The sequence below is a fragment of the Haemorhous mexicanus genome, chromosome 1 (genome assembly GCF_027477595.1).
Source record: "Haemorhous mexicanus isolate bHaeMex1 chromosome 1, bHaeMex1.pri, whole genome shotgun sequence".
Classification (NCBI taxonomy): domain Eukaryota; kingdom Metazoa; phylum Chordata; class Aves; order Passeriformes; family Fringillidae; genus Haemorhous; species Haemorhous mexicanus.
The window spans coordinates 60,219,537-60,246,148 of NC_082341.1; the positions used below are offsets into that span (position 1 = coordinate 60,219,537).

The 26,612-nt window shown below is 37.1% G+C and overlaps 1 long non-coding RNA gene across 1 annotated transcript in view; it reads right to left on the minus strand.

Annotated features, from left to right (window-relative positions):
• The window catches only part of LOC132329521 (uncharacterized), a 38,467-nt gene extending 27,389 nt beyond the window's left edge, over window positions 1–11,078 (minus strand). Inside the window, exon 1 of the long non-coding RNA XR_009487076.1 lies at window positions 10,979–11,078. This is a non-coding gene — a long non-coding RNA (uncharacterized LOC132329521). The remainder of the gene's footprint in view (window positions 1–10,978) is intronic.
• Window positions 11,079–26,612: the final 15,534 nt, after the last annotated feature.

Below are 26,612 nucleotides of genomic sequence, written 5' to 3' on the forward strand. Positions count from 1 at the left end.
CGTAGGGATTTTACCCTCTTTACAAAGTTAATTGGTAGTGTCAGCTGAGATGTCTTCACACAGTCAGTGGTGTCTTGCCACCTTTTCAGAACAAGGACTAATAACTATGTTGGGACTTTGTCTTGCCCATGGGTAACATATCTTTCTAGATGGCATACCTCTGTGTGTGTGTCTGTGTGCCTGTGTCAGGAGTATCAGGCTCCATGCACAGAAATGCGTTCAGTAAACATAGAGCTGGACTTATTTCTAGAACATAGAAGAAAGTGAGGAAGGTCATTGCTTCTTACACAAGCTAGAAGGGAGGTACCAAAGAAGCCTGTCAGCTGGAGACTAAAGGAAGGAAGACCTGAGGACCTGTGGGAAGAACACAAAGCGAGGAACTTTAAGAAGGGTCATAGAGAAAGTGATCGGACAGCTTTGGAAAGAGGAAAAGCAAAAACCCAACAGTTATGCTCCCACCCTCCCTCAGATCTGGCCTTTCCAAACCACAAAATTTTGCATAGCGTAGCTTTCTTGTTCCCTCCCTTTCTATCCACTCCTTGCAGTTTTACCCCCAGTGCTCCCCACATATCTTTTCATTCTAGCCCTCTTTTCCATTGCTTCCCTGCTTCACTCATTTTCATTTGCTTCCCACAAACATTCATCCTTTCAGATTTCCCAACGACCCTGCAGAACCTGAGGACTCTGAAACGACCTGGATTTGGGTGGCTCCACACCCTCTGGAGCAGACTGCCTGCAAGCAAGAGTAACCTTCCATGTGTCGGTCCTTGCTTTGGTCGAGGTAGTGTTAATTTTGTTCTTAGTAGCTGGTACAGGGCTGGGCTTTGGATACAATGTGAGACTGATGTTGATAGCACACCAATGGCTCAGCTGTTCAGCAGGGCTCACCCTAAGCCAGGGGCTTTTCAGGTTCCTGTGCTCTGCCAGTGAGGAGCTGCACAAGGACCTGGGAGGGAGCATTGCCAGAACAGCTGACCCAAACTGACCAAATGGATATTCCAGAGCACAGAACATTATATACAGTAATTAAACTGGGGGAGTTGGCTGGGTGGGGCTGATTGCTACTGGGGGACAAGCTGAGTATCGGTCAGTGGGTGGTGAGCAGCTTGATTGTACATTACTTATTTCTCTACAGTTTTATTTCTCTTTCTCCCTCCTTGTCATTATTATTGCTATTACCATTAGTATTATTAGTGCTATTATTATGTTTTATTTTGTTTCAATTATTTAACTGTTCTTTGCTCAGTCGATGAGGTATGGCCTTTTTCCCTTCAATTTTCTTTCCTGCCAGGGTGGGGGAGTGAGCATGCTTCTGCATGGTACTTAATTGTCAGCTGGAGTGAAAAAATGACTGAGCCTTATGCAGTGGGCCATCTGCTTTTCTGCCCTGGCTTTCCTAAGTCATTCCCACAGGTTCACTTATGAACATTTCTTAACTCGTGGTTTCTATTTCTCCCGTTCCCCAATTCCTTTCTTCCTCCTTTCAGAGAATTTTTTGTCAAATTTTCTCCAAAAATACATTAAGACCTTTAATCCTGGATGTATTTGTACTGCCATTGTTTTCTTCTTGGACCTGCAGCTGAAAAGCAGAACTTTCAGGCACACATGCTACTTAGGTCTTATTACACACCAACCTCAGTGAGGCTGGTCCCACCATACTGACCCTGCAGGGAGCTTTCTGTCACCTCCATAAAACATGTGCCTTGCCTTCAAAGTCTGACTGTGTGATTGTTGGTCCACTACAAACAGGAGGCACTGTCTCCTTTCTAAATCAAAAAGACTTTCCTTGAAAGCATCTCAGCTAAAGGGATTTCAACAGCTTTAAAAGAGCCATTTTTAAAAGAAAGATTTTTATGTGACAACAGCCCATTCTGTGCCTCATGAAAGCATTTGCAGGGTTGCAGACCCCACGTTTTAAACTACCACATGCAAAACCTTAGAAGATGTGATTTAAAAATTGAGTTTAGCTGACATTCTGTAGTCTCATTCTCATTTGCCCTAATTTGTGCTCACAGGCTAGAGTAAGACCAGAAAAGCTTTTTCTGTGGAAAAGCAGCACCAGGCAGAAACAGTTTTTTAATTTCTAGGGACTATTAGGTTCTCTTACATTCTCAACGATCAGTAGATCGTTAAGTTAGGTGTATAAAAAAATTTTTAAAAATGGAAATTCTGTCCTTTACTCTTACTGGGCATGTTTTTCTTCTCTCCTCTGTTATGTGAGGAACCCAATAAACCAAGAGATTACTTCCATCACTCTAGGGAAGACATTTTCTTGGGTATTTTTTATCAGCTTGAATGCACAAGGAATCCCCTCCCACCTTGAACACCACAGTCTTACTCTGTCGCTCTTTCCTCTAGTTCTCATCAAAGAAATCCTAGAGCCTTCTTAAAATTTCTTTGTTTTCAAGTGATTCTTGATACCTTTCTACTCTTTTCTTCCTTTTATCCCTGTCTGCCCTGCACTTCACAAAGGAAGACCAGAACTTTTTGTTTTCAGCCAACTCTTACTCTTATTACAGTTATTTAAAAATAGCATCTCAAATATGCTAATATGAACTATTAGAAACCAGAAGTCCTGAAATAATACTATAATCCTGAAAGCCCTTTACAATGGGGTACCATTTTGAAATTCTCATATGACACAACAATCAACTACATCATCACACATAGGAGCTAATTTCAAAAAAAAAAAAAAAAACCTTCTGCTTAGGAATTCATTTTCATTCTGAAGCAAGAAAATATGTCAAGAAAAGTTTCCAGAAAAAAAATTCTTCATATGGCTAGAAATACTCAAATAACTCTTTTCTTATTTTTCCTTATTTTACATGATGATGTAATCTGTAACAAAAGTGTGAAAGTAATTTCAGTACAAAAAGAAAAATAAATTATTTTTATATAGCTGGGCTTTTTTCCCTAAATATAATGTCGTCACATTGATATGGAAAATTTATTTTAGAGGAACAGTAGAATTTGGAGAAAAACTGTCTGTCAGAAATATTTTGACTGTTGCAGAGCTCCACCAAACAAGCACACCCCTTGCCAGAATCTCTGGGAATGGTGAGTTAGGTACTGTATTGTCTGGCTCTTTTGGAACACAGGATGGAAACACCCATACTTTAACTAACAATAAAAAACTGGTAATGAGCAGAAAAGCACTATGTTTCTCCTTAGAGAAACTGCACAGAACTGAGGTAATTTCTCAAATTAAAAAAAGCAGGAAGCAAATAATTGAATACAACAAAACTGCCCAGAACATGGCAGTATGTCAAGGATGGAAGCCTACAGAAAAGAAATTACTCAAAGAAAGAACAAATGTGCAAATACTTGTTATTTACAAAAATATGTCCAGCTGGACTACAAAAGTCCTTAGTGAATTTCACCCCTGAGCTTTCAGATAAGTGTGTTCCTAATTTTACATGGAAATGCAGATTTTCCAGGATATAATTCAAATAAATTGATTTAACCACTTATTTAACTGCTTAGAGGACTACAGCCCAAGTTTGTGATTTTTTGTGAGCTCAAGGGATTTGTTAGGTCAAACCCTATTTATGGCTTTGTTATCTTTTAAAAAGTTCATCCTAAATATATACTTCAATTAAAACTCAAGTTCTTTTCGAACCTGAGTTCTAAGTAGGAGGTGTGAGAGGCTGAGGGGTTCCCATACTTTGTTGAAACCTCAAAATCAGACAGCTAAACTCTGTCTCCAGAAATGACACAGCAGTAGTGGAAGAACCAGTCTTCCCATGAGAGTTTTTCACTTGGGAATGAAACCAGGAAATGCCAAAGAAGTGGAGGTTTGAGACGACTCAGAAGTGATGCCTGATTTGATCCCATACTCTCTCCAAAAGGATCAAGTATTTGGTCACTTCATCTGTGTTTGTCATCTGCCATCACACCTAAATGCACCTCATCCATATACAGGACAGTATTCCCTCTATGTAGGCATCCATGCCATGTAAAACATTTCCTTGATTCAAACAATTACAAAAATCAGAGGACTTGCTAATCTGATTCTACAGTTTGCCAAATATCTACTCAGCTGCCTAAGGTGGCTTTTCTCTAAAATTTTGCAAAACCAAACCGAACCAAAAAAACCATCCCCAATAATAAAAAGCCTCCACCAGAAACAACAAGAAACCCTACATACCAAAAAAACCCAACAAAAAGCCACAAACAAACAAAAATCCCCCACCACATCAGAGTAATCCTTAAGTGCTTTCATTATGGTAACTTTCCTGGCCAGAGCCTCTGGTCTCTCCTGCAATGGGTTTTTGCTGTAGTTCCAGAGGACATTATAGGTCTCAGCTGAAACCCTGAACAAGCTATGTCCAGCTGCCTGCAACAGCATATAGCTATTTGAATAAATATTTAGCTCTGACAGAAAAACACTTTCATTAATGGGCCCCCACTGGAATTTCCCCTCTGTCACTTGACTGTTGTGATAAAACAAAATTAATTTTACTAAACATCCCATCTGGCAACCGCACAATTTTAAATTATTTTATTACTGTAACACTGAACATTTGAATACCTTCAAACTTTGCTTGTGAAAAATTTAATACAACACAGTATCTGGAAGAGAAATAGTGAGGCTACCAGAGGTAGCAACTCCTGTGTGCCAACAGCCAGGTCTGCCAAGGGTACCCAGCCAGAACCTCAGGACACTAAGAAAATATCTGTGCTGCTGTTTGGAGTTATGTGGGGAAAAAAGGTGTTTGATTAGGCCAGCTTTTAGCTACACATACCAGAGATGAGGAGTGATAGAGAAATATTTCTTTAATTTATTTCTGTCCTAGGTTGAAGCCAGTCTTAAAGAACTGCTTAGGTAAATGACACTTTAACTGCATCTGCCCAGATCTAACTGGGGAGAATCTAGAAGCAGCTAGAAAACTGAAGAAATGCATGTACTTTTCAAAGTCAGACACAGCTATAAAGCAATTTCCTGGTGTATTTTAAGTGGGAGAATAGAACCTGATCGAGATCTCAAGTGAGATTTCTGATTGACTTTGTATATGGAGAAAATCAAAGAAATTGTCCCAGAACTGTGTAGTTAGGGAGGCAATTTGCAGCTTGTGTCCACAGTACAGTATAGAAAGTAATAAATAGTGGGATGGAAAACCCATGGCAAGGGGTGGGAAGAAGAGGAGAAACACACCTGGCAACATTTGAAAGGAATTCCTACAGGGGCCAACCTGCCAGCCAGAACTTTCCCACAAATGGTTTTATTAAATCCTCTGTCTGCCTTGGTCTAAGCTGCCAGGCTGAACAGCATTAGAGGGATAGGGGCTTGATTTCTGCAACTGAGTGAGTGTTGTTTAACAGAAATCATTATCTGCCTGCAATACCCACATCTCAAGGAAACTTTCAATTTTAGCTGACTCAGTGTTAGTTCTGTTCTTCTGTCTACTCTTCCTAAATTCCCTTTACTAACTTCTTCAAAGAAGAAGTTATCATTTATTCCAGACCACAAGAAATAAAAGGCTTAATGGTTAAGTCTGAAAGGCCAACATCTTTTGACAAAGTAACCCCTTAAATCTACAACATGCTTGTTAGGTGAAGCAGCTACTGATATTCCTGATAGAGCTAGCTAGAAAATATCTTTTTGCTGGATAAACTTCAATACATGCTTCCATCTCCTTTTCCTCTTCTGCCAAAATACTTCTGAAATAGATGGGGATGGAGAGTTAAGCAATCAATTTTCCATTCAGATATACTCACTTTTCTATCTTTTTAAAGTAAAAAAGGCCTGACAGTTCTCCCATTTGTCCCACTGGATAGTGCTGCTCAGGCATTGCCACCCAGGTGTGATGGTGCATGCACCTCATCTGGGAGGTCATGGCCCAGGATGACTCAAATGTGCTGGACCTTTGTTGTTTCCATTCAAGCTGCATCATTACTGAGGCTCTGTAGCTTATTGACGAAACCTGCCCTACTATTAGGCAGGGAACCAAGTTTCCTCGGGAACTCAGGAACCATAAATCAGTTTATAACAGCCTTACACCAGTTTTAGATCTCTTTTTTCAGGTCCATATGCTCCAGTGTTTAATTTTACATAGTTCAGTTGGGTTTGTCACACACACACACCCACAAGTCCCCCACAAAAATACCAAAAACTATTGGAGGAAAAAGAGGCTTTGTTTCCTTAATTTCATGGGAACCCCCACAGCTTCCAGTTCCCAGAACATAGCGAAGGCACGACATTGCCTTTGTTGTATGTTAGTATTCTTACTGGAGTGTAAATCCCAAGGGAGTGAATTTCCCTGTGGCAGGGGAACCTTGAAGAGCAGTAGAAATTTCAGCTTTTTCCTCACTTTTTCACAAGTCTGCCCAAACTTTGGTGTTGTAGTAAAAATGGTGAAGCCTCTTTTGTCAGTATTAAGTACCCTCCCATATGATGAGAGAATGATAAGTCATCATTGTTTACTACCTCAAAAGGTAAATCAGTGCTCTCAAAGCTGTAGCTTTGTATTCTTATCCCTGTATCCACAGAAGCAAAACAAATACATCATGAGGCTGACTTCAAAGCAACAAATATTGCAGGGAATTTGTTTCCCACTGTGACTAGTCCATACAAGATGGCAAAATTCAACTTGAGTTGTCAAATCTGGGGAGAGGCTTTCTTAGTTTAAGGACCTGGCTTTTCTGTTCATAGTCTTTGCTGTAACTTTTCTTGATGACTCAGATGATGTCCATTTGCTGGTGAAACTTGCATGCAATTTTAAGGGACACGTGTAGGGATCACTTGGCTGTAATTTGCTCACTTGCATATCAAAAAGTTTGCAAGTGACTTGGCTTTACTTTTAGTTGACTGAGTTTCAAGAAGGCAGAGTTTCATTATTAAGAATCTAAAGAGGTCATAATGCTGAATCTGTAGAAACAGCACTCAAATTATATCATCAATGGGCAGTATCCATTAACCACTCAATTTCAATTAAGTTCTCTTCCCCTTATAAAGACCAAAAGTAACCTCATTCTTAAAGCTTATGCTAAATGTTTGATTTTCAGGCAACTGAACTCATTGGTTTAGAAAACTATTTTTCAGCCTGGGAATGATGATTTTCTAAACCAGAGCATTAACACTAATGATCAGCCAAACTTCTGTGTAAAAACACAGTGAGTTTACTCTTCCCAATAAGCACATACACTGAGATTATACTTTTATGTTCTGAAATAGCTCTATTCAAGCCAGCAGAGTGGTAGCAACATAGTTCAATTCAAAGCACTCAGACCTTAGCTGTGTTATAAAAATTAATGTGGATTTCTCCCTATCCTCACCCTGCTCCTGCAAGCTTTTCTTTGGATAGGTACGGTGTTGGTCACAGGTGAGGCTACTGAGAACCTCACTCCCTGAGTGACTGACTGACACCATCTCAGTGGTGACTTTAGGAACACTCCTAGTGCTGGGCCACCTGTGTGCAGAGAATGCTGGATGTTTTCTATCAGCTTTAACACATTTAGAAAAACTCTTAGTCTTCTTAAGTAACAACAACAAAAAAAAGAATTTATTAGCACTGCTCATCTTCTACATCTTTTTGATAAAAACCTGTTTGGGACATTCCATTACTTCATTTGGAAACCACAGAAACTTCACTGGTCTTTAATTTCTGGGTACTTCTGTGAAGATGCTGAGATAAAACTAATTCTAGTCCTGTGAACATTCCCCAACATGTCAAGTCTTAGGTGGAAAAGGTACAATTTACATTCTTCATTAGGAACTTCATTGATATTTAGATCTGTCCAAATACTTCCTGCACACATGGCATCAGTCAAAGAGGCATAAGAATCATGTACAATTCATTCACCTAGAGCAATGAGATGCTTCTCTCCCCAAAAAGGCTCTCAAGAGGGGACCTACACTTTATGCAGAACTTCTGTATAGATGTAAACCTCCAGCTACACCAGTAATGATGAAATGTGATTTTCCTGACACTACTTTGGAATTCTTTTTCTCAGAGGAAGTGTCACATAATTGCTTCCTTCTACCCATAAAAGGGACCATTAGTGCTTGCAGTGCAATAGCTTAGATAGCACCTACCTGTGTAGGCTTCAGAAAAAAAGTGGTATCTAGCTAGAACAGCTTTGCAACTATATTCATATCTTTTATAGTAGAAAGAGAAAAGTCAGATATGCATAAGAAGAATAGTTAGAGAGATATAATGACTTCATATGAGGAGAGACTAAAGGCTCTAATAGAGACTACAGTTTTAGGATGAGATAAATAAGAAGAGACAGAGCAGATATAATAGCTGGTATTGAGATGGTGAAGCATTCACTGAGGACCACTCTCTCTTATGCAGTTCAGAGCCAAGATGCTTACAGCAGAAATCAACATGTAGGGAGAAGGTACTGCACTCTACAGGTTAATTATGTGAAATTTATTTACTCAAGATATCACCATACCTATATTTTGGGAAAGCTTATAAAAAAAGATGAACATTTTGGTAAGTCTTATTTAGATAAATGATGTCAGCATTTGTATTTAGATTTATTTATATATGTCTTATTAAAAAGACTATAAACCTTTCTTTTCAAAGTCATAAATTAAGGTAACTTCCTCTGTGCTGGTTATTCCCTAATACTGCATGCTTCCCTCCAGCTAATGTGATGCGTTAACATAATTTACTTCTGATCTCTATACACAGGAAGCACTTCCATGTTCCCAGAATTCAAACTGGTCAAATTATTTTAAAAAAAACATTTATTTGAAGGTGCAATCAGTTCTTGTTCCAATCCATTTTGTAATTGACTGTACAATCACAAACCTTAGTGACATTTAGGAAGTCTCGTTTTACAGCCCAGTTTCATATGGCTTTCTGTGGTTATTCAGAGAGATATGCTAAGTTCTAACTAAATTGAATTGTTAATACCCAAAACTTACCCAGCATGAAATTTAGATTTGTTTCCGAGGTCTAAGTGTCTGCCTTTGTTCAATCATGAAAAGAATCCTAGAGTTTTTTTCCTGCTGTCTTGTATATGAGTAGTTTCAAACAGTTGAAAACAGGTTTCTGCCTGGTTTTAGCACAGCTTGTTCAAAGCTTCCCAAAGCAATTAATTACTAGTCTTTGATATTTAAAAAGTTCCTCATACAGTATGTGTCATACCTCGCATCCTTAATATGCTTTCATCTAGGAGATGTGATGGATTTTATAATGTCTGAATCTTCATGCCAGAAGCTGGAAATTATTTTTAGTCTCCTTTTCCTCATATTTCATCTAGTTTTGACCAATATTTTACTAGAAATGCAAAATGAATTTTTTCTTTTATCAATCTGAGACATATAATGGAATACGTCTAAAGAATATAGATGCAATAGAATAAAGGTATTGTAGGCAGCAAATTATACAATTAGTAGTGCCACTTAGGCTACTTGTGAAGCTGGGATTTCCAAGTGCAAGTTTCTTTTAATTTGCCTAGCACTGAGCCACAGGAGATGAAGTATTTTTAAAAGTTCTTACAGAGGATCCACCAAACAAATGCAATACTCAGTGATACCACCTACTTCTGAAAATCCTAGGTGTTAATTGCTGCAGTGTTGATGTGGTGATTTCAGTTTGCTCCAATGTCAGCTTTGAATATGCTTTTTTCATGATGACAGAGTCCTATTTCTGAATGCCACATGTTTATTTGTTGGGGGATGGAGGACAATTTTCAACATTCACGCTTCAAATCCATGATTATCTATGGTTTGTGATAATCTTGATGTTCTATGGATAGAACATCAAGATTATCACAAACCGTGGTTATCATTAACTTATTCTCAGTTGAGAATATGGAATAAAAGCCAAAAGTTAAGAAATAAATAGCCAGTACTTGTCATCTGAAAGCAAGTAATTCTGTTCAGTAAGTATCTGATATCCAAAGTAGGGAAAACACCATGATTAATGGATGTACCTGATGAAACTATGTTTAAAGTTACAAACATAGCATGAGTTTATAGCACAGCATATATAATATGCCACAAATTGGGACTGTCACACTAAGGCAACATTGGTCCATGTTGAACTGCTGATTCTTTCACTAAAAGACATCCAGAAGGAAAAGGTGGAGGAAAACGAGTTCTTGCTGAAATTCATATGAAGGGCTACACAGAATCCTCTAGTGTAGGAGGCAGGTAGGAGATAAAGCAAACTGGGAGTGAGGGTCCGTAGTGACGCAGAGTCCCCAGGCAAGTGCAAAGGAGAGCTGCTTTGTTGCAAAAGCCAGGCTTCTGAAGCAGTCAGGCCTTTATCAGTTGCATAGCTTTAAATAATAACAAACATAATTCAACCAACCACCATACACCACGCTGTGAACACACAATGGTTCCAGAACTCGTTTAGCTACCTCTAGTTTCACTGTCTCACTTTCCCCTAGTCCTTTTCTACTTAGCCAGAGTAAAAGGTCTGAGCTATGGTTTTACAAGGCTTTCCTTTTGTAAGGTTCTACCTCTATGCAACAGCAAACAATGAACTATACCATCATAAATAGCAGATTTTTTATAAAGGAGAAGTTGTGGAGCAGAATAACTGATACAAAACTGCTCAACTGTACGAAAAAATTAATTATCTCTTGGCATTGAGGAATACATCATCAGTAAGGTTTTATTCTTCCCCACAAAAAAACCACAGGAAAACTCTTTTGTAATCATCAGCTACTCATGTAGGTGGCATAGCTATAATTTTTAAGGATTTATAATGTCTTAATTTAGTCATTCACCCTTTAATAATATTACTGTTAGTACTTATAAAAAAAAATAGTCATCAGATTTTTATACTACGGAGGTTAAAAATAAGCTAATACCACACTGAACCTATTCTGGCAATCAATAACCATGGTTATCAGCAAGTCTAAATTGCAAAAGTCTTTATCTACTTACATAAATAAAAAAATTAAATATAAATTAAATACAAATGCAAGCTTATTAATAACTTGTTTGTGCCAAATGCCAACCCTCCCCATCCACTATAAAAGTAACACAAATATTAGGAAAACTACATACCTGAAGGTTATGTAGCGTCAAAGAAGCAGAAAAATTGTATCAAATATTGAAGTTCCAAAACACAGATTGTCCAGACCAATGTATCACCAATAAATAGTTGCAGATGTAAACAGAGAACAAAATGCTAATGAGAAATGCTAATGGTAACAAAGAAAGGGTACAATGTATTTATGCTGGTTTTGTCTGTTGCTGTACAGGCTTGAAGAAAATGAAACTAAAAAGAAATGCCCAAAGGGGTAGAATATTATGCTTCAGGAAAATCATTACAAAACCACAACAGCCACAACTTAATTTACTTGCAGGAGTTCTGGCACATTTTAAGGAGCCACTTATATGAGTGCCACATGACAATAATTTCAAAAACATAGAGCAAAGCACATTCTTCCACAGACAAGATGGCATATGGATTGTGTCTTAGAAAAATCCAGAGCCCAGACAGATGAGCCATAGAATGATTTGGGTTGGAAGGGACTCAAAGATCATCTCATTCCAGCCTCCCTGCCATGGGCATGGACACCGTGCACTAGACAAGGCTGCTCAGAGTCCCATCCAGCCTGGCCTTGAACACTTCCTGGGATGGGTCACCCCAACTCCTCTGGGCAACCTGTGTCTCACCATCCTCCCACTTGCAGCTTTTTCCTAACATCTGATTGAAGCCCATTCTCTTTTAGCTTCAAGCCATACCTTCTTGTCCTGTCACTACATACTCCTGTAGTCTTTTTACATTTTTCTTGTTAGCTCCCTTAAGGTACTGGAAACTCACAGACTGTTTATCACTTCTGTCCTTTCTTTTCTAAAAGTACTAAATGTCAGAGGTTACCTAGTAGCTCAGTGAATCAGAGAGCAGCTCAAGTACAAACTGTTCTGAAGAGTTACATAAAGGATATATTTGGTCTCCATGTATTTGCTTCAGTGATTAAAATATTATGTACTGCAGACAGGAAGAAAAAAAAACATGAGAAATTATAACTCCTGGTAAAGGCATGAACTGATGTAGTTTGCATAGGCAATAAAGAGGTACAAATGCAAATACACTAGCTAAGTCACCAGCTGTGGAACTTGTATCCTTTCTGTAAGCCTCTTGCAACTGGATTTTATCAGATATGGAAAGCCTCATCACCTTGCAAGTCTGGATCAGAGGATCTAGTTTTTCAAATTCTGTTCAGTGGAAAAGGGACAGAGAGAGAGATCATTTCCCTCTTTTGCTATTTCAAAGTCAGTTTACTATATGCATAACTTTGAGTCAATATGATGCAAACACAGTCCGCTGAACAAAGAGAATCCTTCATTTCCCAAGCAGGCAACAAAATGGAAACAGATGAAACAGGAAAGGTGTAACATCAGAAAGGTACCAGACACTTGAGACCCACCAACACTCTCAATCCCTAATCATTAGCAAATTACTCCTCATGAACATTTCAAACCTTCCCGAGACTGCATTACAGAGAAAAAAGAAGAATTCCTATATATGTAACCAACAGACAGCACAAAACCACCAGGTTATTAATTTGTTAATCAGTTCAGCACTGATACTGTAATGCAGTGCTATTTCCTTAGCATATTTTTCTATACATCCATTATTCACTTTCTAAGCGTATAAGGTCCCATATTAAACTGCTATTATTTTTATAATGAGAATAATGAACACTGAAAACTTTTTTGGAAAGGATGTCTGACATTGCTGAGGGAAAGTCTTACTTCTTAACTAACAGATATATAATGTTTCCACCTCAGTGTGGAAAACAATTTTGAAATAGACATCTCTATAAAGAGCAGTAGATATGACGTAAAAGATTGTGCTTTGCTTTGGGATTTGCTAGGCTTCATACTTTTGAGCTTTTATTTTTATTATTGTCTGTGAATTGCTTGGAAGAAAGCATGGATTGCAAGTATTTCAAGTTACATAAAACCAAATATGTAAATACACAATTCCAGTATAACCTGAAGATTACAAAGATGTTCTCCAGCTTGGTCTCTCTTGTTATGATTGTGATCTCTTATACACCTAATTAACAAAAATTTCATAAGAATATTATTTAGCTCTTTATCTATCAAGGTAAAAAAAATGTAAGACTTTCTGTGCTAGGTGGAAAAGCCACTATAATCTACTGTAAGCTGTTACAGTAGGCAGCTCAGCACACTCAGACAAAGCACTAGCCAAAACAAGAGGTGTTCAAAACTCAGTATCACAATTTGGGACAGGTCATCAGCAGCTGTAAATCCTTGTAACTAATTTCAATCAGCTAAGATCTGCATTAGAAACATTGTTCAGTTCATGTTTAAAACCTTTCCCTCTCTCTTTGGGTTATGAAGCAAAGCACAAACTCTAAGCAGCAAAGCAAAATTATGATCAGCAAAGCACCTGTTCTTCACATTATCAGCTACTGATATCAATGGCTTTCATTGGTTGCCATCTAGAAATAAAGCTCAGGATGTGTTCATGTAAAACATATCCTCTCATTTGTCAGTCACAATTCCAATGCTCAGGATTCTAGGAATGAAAGATACACAGTCTATGGGCAGAAAGCTGAGACTTTGCAAACAAGATGCATGTTGAAAGTTTCATTTGAACATAGTTGTAGACAGAAATAAATTGCACTTTCTGAAAAAAGATCCTCATCATAAGTTGCTTAATGTCTGTAGAGCAATTTGAGGTGATAAGACAGCAATACTTTGCAAAGAAAAAAGTTCTTTCTGTTTTTATCATTACTATGAACTTTCCTTCTGAGGCTCTTTGTGTCCTTTATGTCTTTGTCTCTCATTGGTTTTGCCTACTTAAGATTGTAACATCTTCAAGACAGGAACTTAACATTCTGCAGCTTCATTGTTTAACAATCTGTGGTCCTAACAGCTACCTAGAATCTCAAAGGTTACAGATATTCTATGATGTCAAGAATAATTCTCCAAGCAGTTTCTGTTTAAAATAGATGCAAGGATTATTTTTCAGCTAATATAAAATACTTGCTTGCTGGTCTCTTATCACAGATACAGAAACAAAATATTTTGCATTAATCTGTAATTATAAAGCCCAAATTTTATCTGATGAGTATAACTTGCATTTGTCTTAGGGTTCATATTCAGGTAAATTGCTCTTAAGTATAGCTAGAGAGACAGGTAGCTTCTCTATATGGTGGGAAAGATCACAGCATGGCTCCTCTGCTCATTTTGCCATCTGCAAAGCTCCAAAAGAATGTTCATATTTAAGATAACAGGTACTTTGGACTTTAGCACTTCCTACTCCAAGAGCAGTGGTTACTTCTCCACACCAAATTTTTCTCCCCGTAGTAGTGAGAACACTGCATTCAGCTCTTCAGGATGTCTGGACAGGTTTCCCTTTCAGTTCTGGCCTTTCGCTTGCCTGTAACGATGGCACACATGCCCCAGTCTCATAGTAGTCCAACAGTCTTCACTCTGAAATATTTGTCTTTGTTAGCACTGCAGACAAATTTTTGCCAGCCTTGCGACTCCTTAGTTTTCTTCCAAATTTGCTGTCATATCTCAACACCCATAGGTGCAATGACTTACACTGGCAGGGACTGTCAGGTGCCTTTGAAACAGGTCTCCCCATCCTTGAGGAGGACTTGTTGAGCGTGAGTGAACAGGATTTTATGTAACTGTGAATATCTCCTGAAAGCATTAAAATTGAAATAATCTTTCCCTTTTATGCTTTGAAGTTTTTGCTTTTGGCAGTTTAAGTATTTGAATCAAGCCAGATGTTAAATATTCTCAAAGGGAAATAACCACATTACCTTTGGATCTGGATTTTCTGAGAGAAAATATTTAACTGGACCAAGACCATAAAGAGGGAGCTAGAGCTGAACTTCAAACATGAAATATGCAGTAAAGATGCAAATTGTGCTCCAATTCTCAGACAGACTTTGTAATTATGTTAATGATTTGACTGCATTGTTCTAACAAGACTGATTCTGGGTTTGTGAGCAATTGCAGGGCATATTTCACTCAATTCTAACTCTTCCTAGATAAGAGAAAAATTAGAGAAATTCTGGCCTTTATTAAATTGTTCCTTGGATAACATACATAGATGTGACTGAGGAGGAAGATATTAATGAAAAGTCTTTTTACTAGAGGAAAGGAGGTAATTTCTACTAAGTAACAGAAGTGTCAAGCAGCTGAAAAAATTCTCAGATGTACAACATACCTATTTTAGAGGTAGGTAAAGGTATAATGTGACTGCACTACATGTGACATAGTTTCATAGGTGCTCTATACCAACATAAATTTCTTCAATTATATTCAAGAATTTTAAGTTTTCTTTTCCTAAATAACCCTTTCTTCCTACATGGTTTATGGTTTCTCTTTTTTTAAAGCTCTATAAACAAAGCCTGAAGCAAGATAAATAAAATTCACCAATTAATTTATTTCCAGATTTTTCCTTAAAAAATCTAATTAGGAGATAGCTAGAGCATTTGTATATATCTGAATTTAAGTGAAAGCTTACAGTTAAAATGAGTAGAAGCAAAGAATCAGTGCATCACCATGGTTGGAAGGTACCTCTCAATGCTCTCTGGTCCAAACTTCTAGTTCAAAACTTGATCAGCACATTACTGAGGACCAAGTACATAATCAGATTGTTTGATAACTGTTTAGTTGTAGTTACTTGAAAGTCTTGGTTAACAACAGACTAGAATTTACAGCTAAAAAGTTGAGCTTTTTTAAAAAGTAAAATCCTGAAATTAAAACATGGATACTGAAAATAGGAATTTGTTTTACTTTTAATAGTCACCATGTTCTTAAATGGAATACATGAGTGTTCAAGAAGTACTAACTGGAAAGCACAAAGTAAATAGTCAAGATTCCTTGCATTTTAAAATTAGGTTTCCATATTAAAAACAGCTTTTAATGCGGCCATGATTTTGCTTTACCAAACACGTGAGCCAAGCTTCAAGCTGCAAACAGGAGAGAATCTGTATTTATTTTAATTGCCAGATTATTATACTCATGCCCATGTATTTGCTGACAAAGTAACAGGCAATTCTCACCACAGAGAATTAAGGCTAAATTAAGGCATCCATAGGCTAAATCAATCTATTAATCCACAACATATTGCTCTTCTTTAATTGGATCACATTCACACACATTTTCTATGTCAAAACCCAGGGACTTTGTTGTGTTTGGTAGCACATACACCCAGGCTATGGCAATAGCAGGAGTGCTGTACTTGTGCACAGAGCACTCTCCATGCACTACTGAAACAGCAAGCATTACTTACAGCAGCTGGTCAATACAGCCATGGAGGAGCAGGAAGACTGTTTCTAATTTTAAAGATGAAATTTGGAGCTAGAAACAACAAATGCAACAAATCTGGCCAACTCCTTGATTAAGAGAGGCTATGTCATTTAGACAGAACATACACTTGGATCAGATGCTGCTCAGGAAGAGAGGAGTCATCCCATTCCAATTTAATTCCTGTACTAATCTTAAGTAATAACAGCCATGTAAGATCAGGATATACAGACAATCTTCCATTCTCTCCAGTGAACAATATATGTAAGTTCTAAATAATAAGGCCTCAAAATAGCCTTGCTTTGAATGTGCTATATGTTTTGATACAAGGAGCTGACATCATACACTGCTAAAAGAAGGCTAATCTGATTTCCAGCACAGCACAAAGGCTGTGTCAGGTTGGAGCTGCTACAGACTCTAATGATATTCTGGAACATCTACTGTAAAATCTGTTTTCATCTACAGCAAAATAATTTTATGCTGTCACAGTTCTACTGGAAAAAGGAAAAAAAAATAAAAAGGACTGCAAGTGCAGCCATATGAAATCATGCTATTTAGGAAGAAACAGGATGGAAACCTCTAGAGATGTAGCTGGATGTGTAGGGGTTTGTACTGTAAGAAAGTGAATTGAATCTTCTTATACAGCCTGCTCTTCACTGAACTCAGAATAAGTCAGCTTGTTCTGAGGGTCTGGGCCAAATTATCAAAATGCAATTTGGTCTTTTGCATACTCTTCTTTGTTGATCACTTCCTATAAATAAAGTGATCAGCACTTTTCCTTCAGTAAAAGGGAAACACCCTCTTGCCTACAACTAGTATTTTCTTTCACTAGTTTTCCCATTCACATTTCACCTCCTGTTTTGCAAGGAGATTAATTGTGTAAAAATATTGTGTTAAAGAAAAAGAGAGTCACAGAATACCTGTGTCTGGCATTGCTTTGCTTCCAGCAGTAAAAACAATAACCATGATTCTCTGTAACACATTACAACAGGAGTGTAGTCATTACATCATTTCATTATTCCATATCCAGTGGTATCTGATAAAGAATGATTTTACCCAGTCTATGATTTAAATATTGATTTCATTCAGAAGAATTTGTTCATGTTTGCATGCTTGTTTAAACAGAACAACAGCATAACAATTGTTTATCTTTGCAACATTTGTTCAAGAGAACAATGGTCTTGGAGGTAATGCATTATCTATCTAACTTGGTTATACTGCAGGGAGCACTAAAAAGGAAAGTAACTGTTGGAGTCTGATGAAGGAGATAGTATATTGACATAATGTTTCATATTGACATAATGTTTCTTTTGTTTCCTTACTTCCCTGCTAATTCAATTAGAATGTAAACCTTCCCTAGTAATAAACTAGCATAGGCTCCAGTGCCAACAGCAAGTCTGGCTTTTTGAAGATACCAGGTTATCAAATATTCAGAAGAACTGAGTATTTCAAACAGGCATTCAATCAAAAAGGATGTTGCTATCCTTATCTGTAAAACTAAAGATACTAAAATGATTCAATTTTGCTGAAGGTTTAATCCCTTTGGAATTAGTTTTCATACTGAGATAGGAACCTTATATCTTTTCTTAGTGCTAAAAGGAAACATCTAAGTTTGTTACTCACCTAAGAAATATTGATTCTCTTCTCTTTTTGAGAAGTTTCCTTACAACCACAAAGTTGTCCTTTCCATTTTAATAAAACCCATTGGAAATGTTATTGTGGCAATGCTGTTGTACCACTACACATAAGAATTTTCCTGTGCTAGTGTTCTGAACCTCTGGGATTAACAGATCAATTATAAACATTTGTTGTTCAACCCCACAATCCTTAAAGTGGCTAAATAACTATTGGATGTTGTCTGTTTGTGTGCTGGAGTTCAGTGCATTCAGAAAGTCTGGAAGGTTGACAATGGATGAATGTATGAGCGTGTCTCCTTTTGGGAACAAAACTAAACAACTCAAGTAGACTCAGGCTCAGAGGGATCAGAGGTCACCACTTTGTATCTGTATAACTGGAGCAACATCTTTATCATGCAGCAAACATAAAGTATTTTCATACAGTAAAGTTCTTCAATTATTTAAAAACACTTTTGTCCCTTAGAATCTAAAGTAGAAACTGTCCTGTTCAGGACCATTGTGAGACTTTTGCATGATCTTCCTGCAACCGACTGAGCCAATTTCATTGACATTGTAAGCTTCTATGAATTGCAATACTTCACCTTTCTTCTTTACTATATTTTTCCATTGTTCTTACATTGTTGCCATATGGTCGTAAACTCCATAATGTGATGGCATGTACTGTGTTCTTTCCTACCTCTATAATCCAATGGGTTTTATTTTGATTTCTGTAGCTGTTTTTAACTTGGGCTGTTTCCACTGCTCTTCTAATATGGCAGTGTTCTTTGAATGCATATTAATTATGATAATTTCATCACTTATACCTATACATTTGCAATGCAACCAAACATTACACATTCCTTTAATGTTGCTGAATTGTTTGATTTTGATTAGAAAAATCTATTCTAAAGCAGAGAGACAGGAATTTGTGATATGTACATATAGGTACATATGTCTGTGGCCTCTTTGTCTGTTCTGACTAACTATCTACTCCTCAGGGAACCACAGAGGTAATCAACTCTAGACTGGTCTGCTGAAAGATTAATAGTCTTGTAGTAATACAGTGAGAAAGCAAAAAGACATTATTCTAGAACACCTAAGTATCACTCAACAAAAAAAACTCAATGATTTTTATTGACTGATCCAGTCAGATACATTTTAATCCGGCAATTCCTTGAAGTTACTAATGCTTTACATCTTTTTCCCTGTAAAATGTTGTGCTTTAGTAGATGCCAGGTAGCAGAATGTTTTCTAAAGTCAGATGAAGTTGAGATAACTCATTAGTTCACAGAACTAATCTTTAAGCCAGAGCTTACCCTAAACTTGTGATTCCTGCATTCAGCCTTTGACTGTGAATTTTAGAAAATGAAATATTTTCCTGTTTCTGGAAAACCAGGATGTGATTCATAAACAACAAAAGTGCATAATTTTCTCTCCCCATGTGATGGCTAAGAACTGTACTTGGGCTCTCCAGTTTCACATACAATGAACAGAACCCAAAGCCAAACATCGTGCTTGGATCCATATACTCAGCAAGCCACTGAAAACCTTTCCAGAATGTAATGTTGCTCCTTGCAGACTCTATGACAAAATTAAAGTTGATCTATACAGCAGTTTTGCTATCCCCATGCAGCAGTTTGAGTACAGGATTTAAATCTTATTTTACAGCTACTTCTGCCCAGCTATGAACTGAAAAAGTAAAACAGCTGTTCTGTAGCATTTTCTAAAAGAGAATGGTTTCCAAAACAAAGATACTGTAAACTCCCTGAGAACAGTGTGATATAGTCAAATTACATTTGAATCCAGCTTTTCCATTACAAATCCCATAGGAAATTATAGTTTGCAGATGGAAATTAAATGTCTCAATGAGATGTGATCTAAGTGGTCCAGAGAGGGGTTTTTTATAAAAAGAGCAACTAAAAAAAATAACAAAGTTATTATTGATTTTCTCTTCATTCCTGTTTCTCTCTCACACTCATTCCAAATCTTGCTCTTATTCATGAAGCAATCATTACTTTCCAGGGATGTTTTAATTACTATTTTACAAAAGAAATACAGTATTTTTTTATTAACATGATATCCTTTGGACATACCAAATAATATGTTTCATTTAATAAACCAAAATCCAGATGTGGGATGAATCTTTTTCAAAGATTGCTCTACTGCTGTCTTCACAGATTCAGAGAAATCATATTTTTCTGTTGGAGAATTCATTGCACCAGTTACAGTAGTCAGCCAAGTCATGTGCTAGAATCCCAATTAAGTTGTCAAGCACTTACATCAAAAATATGTCAGAAAATGGAAAATATGGAAAAGCACTTACATGGAAAATATGTCAGAAATAAGTAGAAGACCTCAGATCCCTGCAAAGATCTGCTTTATTCAAAGTCCTCTAAATGCTTTTGCTCATGAATACCCAAATTTACTTCAGTTTGGTACCACCAGTGATGAGAGGTAACAACAGCTCCACTTTTCTTCACTATTCTCTTCAACTTTATAATTTCTCAAACCATAAGCTCATCTTCAATAATAAATTGTTGTAATATATCTCCAAAGTTTCCAAACAAGGACTCGTCTCTGCTGAATCAGCATTTCGAGAAATGTGTATATCACTGCCCTGTCTTTGTTCATCACTCAGCTTTTCTTGATTATTGCAGCAATTTCCTGCAGATGAACTAGGTACAGGAGACTTACTGGTTTATTCACTTTGGGGGGCATAGAGCAAGTGCATGTTTCTCCGTGCAATTACTCATGGTTATAATTCAAGCACCATCCTGGGTATGTAACATAGATACATTCATGAGCTCTCCAAGGAGAAAAAAAAATAGATCAGGCCAATACAGATAAAGAATTCATCTCAGAAAGTGTTAGACCTGACACGTCCTTATTACAGAAAGTCTCCTGCCTTGCTTTTATGCAAGAGGAGGTAAGCACATGAAATTCTGTAACATGGAGTAACCCATCAGTACACAGCATACTATATTCTCAGTCCCCTACCCAGGGTTTATCTGGAGCAAAAAAAAAATCACAGTTTGCATCAAGCCAAATAGATTTTTCCAAAGTCCAAATAAATTTTGGATTATATGTCTTTAGTGATGTAGAACCTGACGATGTCTGTGTCCTTGTCAGGAAAAGGCCTGCAACCCGAAACTCTCCCCCCAGGGAAGACAAAATTCAGTTCTGCTGCAGACTGCAAACTGTGAATATCAGGATTCTGCACCACACACAAGTACAGAATGCCAAAGGATGGATTTCTCTACAGGAAACTAAAATACTGGAAAGAACTGGAACATGAAAATCTTCAGCATGCAACAGAAGGGGGCATATTGTAGCCTAAAGATTAATACAAGAACAGGATGTATGCCCTGTTTGACTTACATTTTTAATTTTTTACACAAGACACTAATATTTTTCCCTGCACAGCTGGCAACATAAATGTGGATGTTAGCAGTTCTGTGTAGAGCATGGAAAATATCCATTGAATTGTCCATCCAAGGCAGCATAACTGTTGTTATCTGTACACAACACTTGTCATTAATTATCTGGCACTATTAGCTTGACTTAAGTTGTCATACCTTTACTGATTCCCAGAAGAGAACATTAGTGAAGTAAGACATATCACGGGGTTCTTCCTCATATATGGCTATGGCAAAGAAGACAATGTTTCATTAAAATCATGAAAATATTACTTTTTTTCTTTTAATAATGTAGCACTGTTTGTTAACAATCCAAGGGAATTTTTATGTTCCTTACATAACTGAATCCATACAGCCAACTAGTAAAGTACAGCTGTCCTCATTTGGGGGACCACCTCAGTAGACAGGCCTACAAAATGACAGTGTACTCTTTGGGTAAGCAAAGCAGAAGCCAAAAGAGTGTTTCAGTTATTAGAAACATAAAGTCAGCAAGAGTCAACTGTCTTAAGTTTATTTGCAAAATAAAATTAGTTTTCCAGTTGAAAGCTAATTCACAAGAGGAAGCTGAATTAGAATGTAAAGAACATGTCTGTATCCAAGAGGGAATGAAGGCATTGGAGGAAGTACAATAGGGTAAAAATATGCAGAGTTAAAAAATTAATTAGAATACATAATGAACAGCCAAGGAGAGATGGTCCAGGGGACAGAGCACTAGAGCTAAATTAAGAGTACTTGATTCTACCATTAGCCTTAAAGGATCCTGGTTTTAGGAAGTACTGAGTGTCCAGACTCTGAGAGGTTGGCCAGTTTAAGGTGGAAGGAAATCACCTCAGTTGATTCTGGAAGTTCCCTCTTTGCTTATGAGAACAAAGTATACTCAGGATATAGTTCTGAATTTATTAAAGTATAATCCCTTCTCTGAATTTATTAAAGTATAATCCTAGCTCTGCTCCATGTACCTCTTTCCCAAAAGATGTATTAATTTATTTCCAAAGGGATCCTGAGAGATCCAGGAACATCAACAACAGTACTGCAAAGCAAATAATTAACTGAGCTATCCAATCCAACTCCCTACACTCTAATGTTTTTCTTTTAACTGCTGCCAGGTTTGCATTTTTACATTCACAGAAAGTAGGTTTCCCCACATAATGACTCTGTGAAGAGCAAACTTTATTTACTATATAATTTTTATATTCAGAAAATTTTGAAAACACCCAAACATAATTCATCACCTCTAATCTTTTTTTCAGAGTTGCTCAGTCAAATCAGTGGATTTACTGCAGAATAAAACTGGAATATTGTGATGATGAATCAAACTCTTAGCCTTTGATAATTTCAGGTTATTTGCGGCCAGCGAAATGGCAACTGCTTACAAAATCGCTGTAGCAATCAATTTTTGACCTTGGTTTCCCCAAAATTTGCGTCATGATTTAGAAGAAAAATCACAAGGAAATTTCGGCTGGTATTAATCTAACAGGAAATGAGGATCAGGTAGATTAGGTTATGTAAGCAAGCCTGTGACCAGGCAGCAAAGAAACAATCCTCACAATTCATGACCAAAAAACAAGAAAAAAAATCAGTTGCCTTACTGAAAAGTTTTGAAAATGGCAAATAAGAAGCTTAAAATGAAAGTCAATACCTGATCCACAGTCAGTGTTTGTATTCTTCTAAATTATGTTACTTTTGTAAACATTGTTTCACATAATATCAGCATAAATATCTTGGGGAATTTGGGAATCTGTTTAAACCATTGCAGTCCAGGAACATAAATACCAAATCATCAAACTACTTGATTCACAAAAAAAAAAAACCCAAAAAAAAACCAAAAAAAAATAAAACCAACAAAAACAACAACAAAAAAAAAACCGCCAGAAGAGACATAGAAACATAGAATCACAGGATGATTTGGGTTGGAAGGGGCCATCAAAGATCATCTAGTGCCATTATCCTGCCAGGTGAAGGCGTATCTCACACTACATTCAGTTTCTCAAAGCCCCATCCAGCCAGACGCTGAAAACTTCCAATGATGGTGCACACAAAATTCCTCTGGGCAACCTGTTCCAGGATCCCACCACTCTCACCACAAAAAAATCTCTTCCTTATATCCAATCTAAACCAACTTGCCTTACATATAATTTCAAGTCCTCTCAAAGACCAAAATACATTTTGCTTGCAGAGAACAAAGCATATTGCTTAATGCAGGAAGTGCTTCAGATTTACAGATCTAAGTGAGCACGAGCTACCTGACACCAGGGCCATCCCATTCCCATTCTAAGATTGCTGGCACATCACATACACTGCAAACATGTAAAGTGTTTCTTGAAATTAGCTCACTTGTAACCTGCTGGTTCTGTAAGAATAAGCATTAAATGTCTGGCAAAGCAGAGTTACACTAAAATACCTCAGCCAGCTACTTCACAGCCAGACAAGGCTTGGAGTGTCCAGATTTTTATTTTATTGTTTTTTTACTGTCAGTAGCTTTTCTTTTGGAAAAGCAGGGGAATGTTTGAGGCTGTATTTGTTAAGAACTCTTTTCCCCTTCTCTAATCCTTCCTTTGACCCTCACAGAAATCTGCTATGGCCAAGGAGCTTAAAGAGCTCCTTTAGGGAAAATTTCACTTCAGTTTCAGATATTTTCCTCTAGACTTAATGACAGTTTATTACTCTCTTCTCAGAGGTCATACTCAGGAAAGCTAGTACTTCTCCTTCTTAAGTACCTTCTCAATCTCCATCAGTCAATATATTTATTTGATGAGGTAAAAGAACCCAAAAATATTGTGTATTAAAAAGACCAAATGAAAGTTGAAAGTTATACATGATTTACAAGAAGCATTCACACAATTATGTGACTTTGACTTCAAAGTCACTCTCTGCATTATATATAATTTTTTAGTTTAGATTTTGAAGCAGAAACCTACATGGACTCCAAAATTTCCACTGACTCCTGTATGCCTTGGTAACTTTAATATTGCTGATTGCCATACAATCAGTCAGTTTGGTTTTTGCTGCTATCTATCTGAACAAATTCCTGGGCCAGTAAGTTCCACAGTTTAATCATATTTTGTGTGAAGAAGCTCACTAGATTAGAATTTTGTACCTATTTAATCTATTTAATATTTCCAGAGCCTATGTTATGCACCAGGGAAAATGTGGTTAATAGAAAAAGCTAATCAGAAAACTGAAGACTCTTCACAGCATCTACTTCATTTCATTCAAAATCTATGATGTATTCTTTGGCACCACTCTGTCATCAGTGGTTTAAAAAAACTTGGGCAGGAACATGAATGGAGATTTTTTTTTCTTCCAACAATATGAATATACTTCCTTCTAACTGAAAATAACTTCATTTTGAACAAAATCAAGCAAATTATGACTAATTACTGCCAAATCTAATGTGTGCTTTTGATCCATTTAGCTAAGCTTAGTGATCTGTGACATCCTCATAACTCATAAAGGCTAATTCCCAAAGACTGTGTAATTCTCATCTTTTGATCACCAATTAACATTCCCCAGAAAAAAAAAAAACAAAACAAAACAAACAAAAAAAAAAAAAAAACACCAAAAATTTTATGTCAGTGTCATTGTACTGTGCCATGTCTGTTAATATTGCTTATGTATTTGGTAAGTGGCAAGTTACATCTGCAGACTTTTATTTTAAAATAATTTTCATAGACAAACAAATAATTAATTTATTATTTTAGGAGGTTTTGGTGCAAATTTCCATCCCCTTAGAGCTGTGTTTCATTAATGGATTATCTTGGTTCATCTCAAAATTCTTCAGTATTCATAACTGTGAGATTGTTGCACACACACATGTACACACACATATAGCACATGTGGACTCTACTACTCTAATTTTTGGCCATGGTTTTCAGCTAAATAATAGTAGTTCATGCTTTGCAGCTGCCATACCAGTTTACATGCATGATGTGAAAGCAGGTAAGCATGATCAATGTTCTGTGGCCACTTTTCTTCTCTTTCCCTTCTGTAAGAAATTATTTTGGAAGAGTATATAACCAGGGATAGAACCAGTTATCTTCCCAGAGCAACCAAGAGAATGTGTGTGGCTCTAGTAAGATATGTACAGATAGAGGACTCCCACTGCCCAGACCTATAAAGCCAATAGAAAGGGGCAGGCTCCTCTATTCTAATAATTTGCAGTGGGTTTATAACCTGATGCCACCCCTCATGTCCTTGACACTGACTGCATTGACAGAGATCCAAAGCGTGGTACCTTACAGAGAAAGGATCAAATCACACCCCGGAACTCAACAGTTACATTACACACCTTAAAGCAAAATGGTTTTCAGGCACCACAGTGAATAAAGGGTCCAACATACCCACCAGCCAGTCTTCCATCCCAGTCCACATGGACAAACTAGTGCATGGGAAATCTGGAGTGTGCCTGGTTTGCACTCAAAAATCACTGCAAAGAATCCACACCAAGGAAAGACACTTACATTAAATATTAGTGGAGTCTCTTATGCATGATATGGTCAGATTGAACTTGCCTGGGATTCTTCTTCTTCTTTGGAACCTCCCCCAAAATACAAGCCAATTGAAATAAAATTTTCAATTTTCTTCTGAATTACATTATAAGCCAGCTGCAGTAAAAGTGACCCTATGCCATCATGTAGGCTTTTTATGAACTGCATTGTCCTTGTCAAATGCTTGACTTCTTGTCAATCTAATCCCTGTCTCAAAGAAGGACTATAAATAGAGAGCAGTTACTGCACACTTCCACTGCAGCAGCCAGGAACCCTGCAGTTTCTTAAGAGAGAAACACACAACACAAAGCTATAAATATTTCTATTTTCTTTTTTCTCAGGCACTCTTTTCACCTCAGAGAGTGGAAATAAAACTGAGGAAGCTGATCATATGACCCTAGGAGAACTGAAGTGATTGCTCGGATATGAACAGTCTTTGGTAGGATCCTAAGGAACAGTATGCACTGGTGACATTAGCAGCAGTCATTACCTTTTGGGCTTGATCATCAGTCCCAGGAAATCTGTGGCTTACAGCAGGCCTCATATTTACTGCTGCTGGTCTAATATTTGGTTTACCACGACAAGCAATCTTCCATTTTGAAAAGCTTGTGGCTGTCTTAGATATATCATGTTTAGTGGGAAAATTTAACAAGAACTTATACTCAGTTTTCAAAAAAATTAGAAATGTTTGACACAGATTTCTGTGATTTCAGGAGCATTTTCTGTAACATTCTGTAAAGCTGTAAGACTAGATATTGTAAGGGACAATATAGTTTTGGTTATTTTTTTTCTTTTTTAACTATTACTTTTAAATTTCATGTAGTTTTTTCCTTCAAAACCAAAACTTTTTAACAGATTAGTGTTTACATAA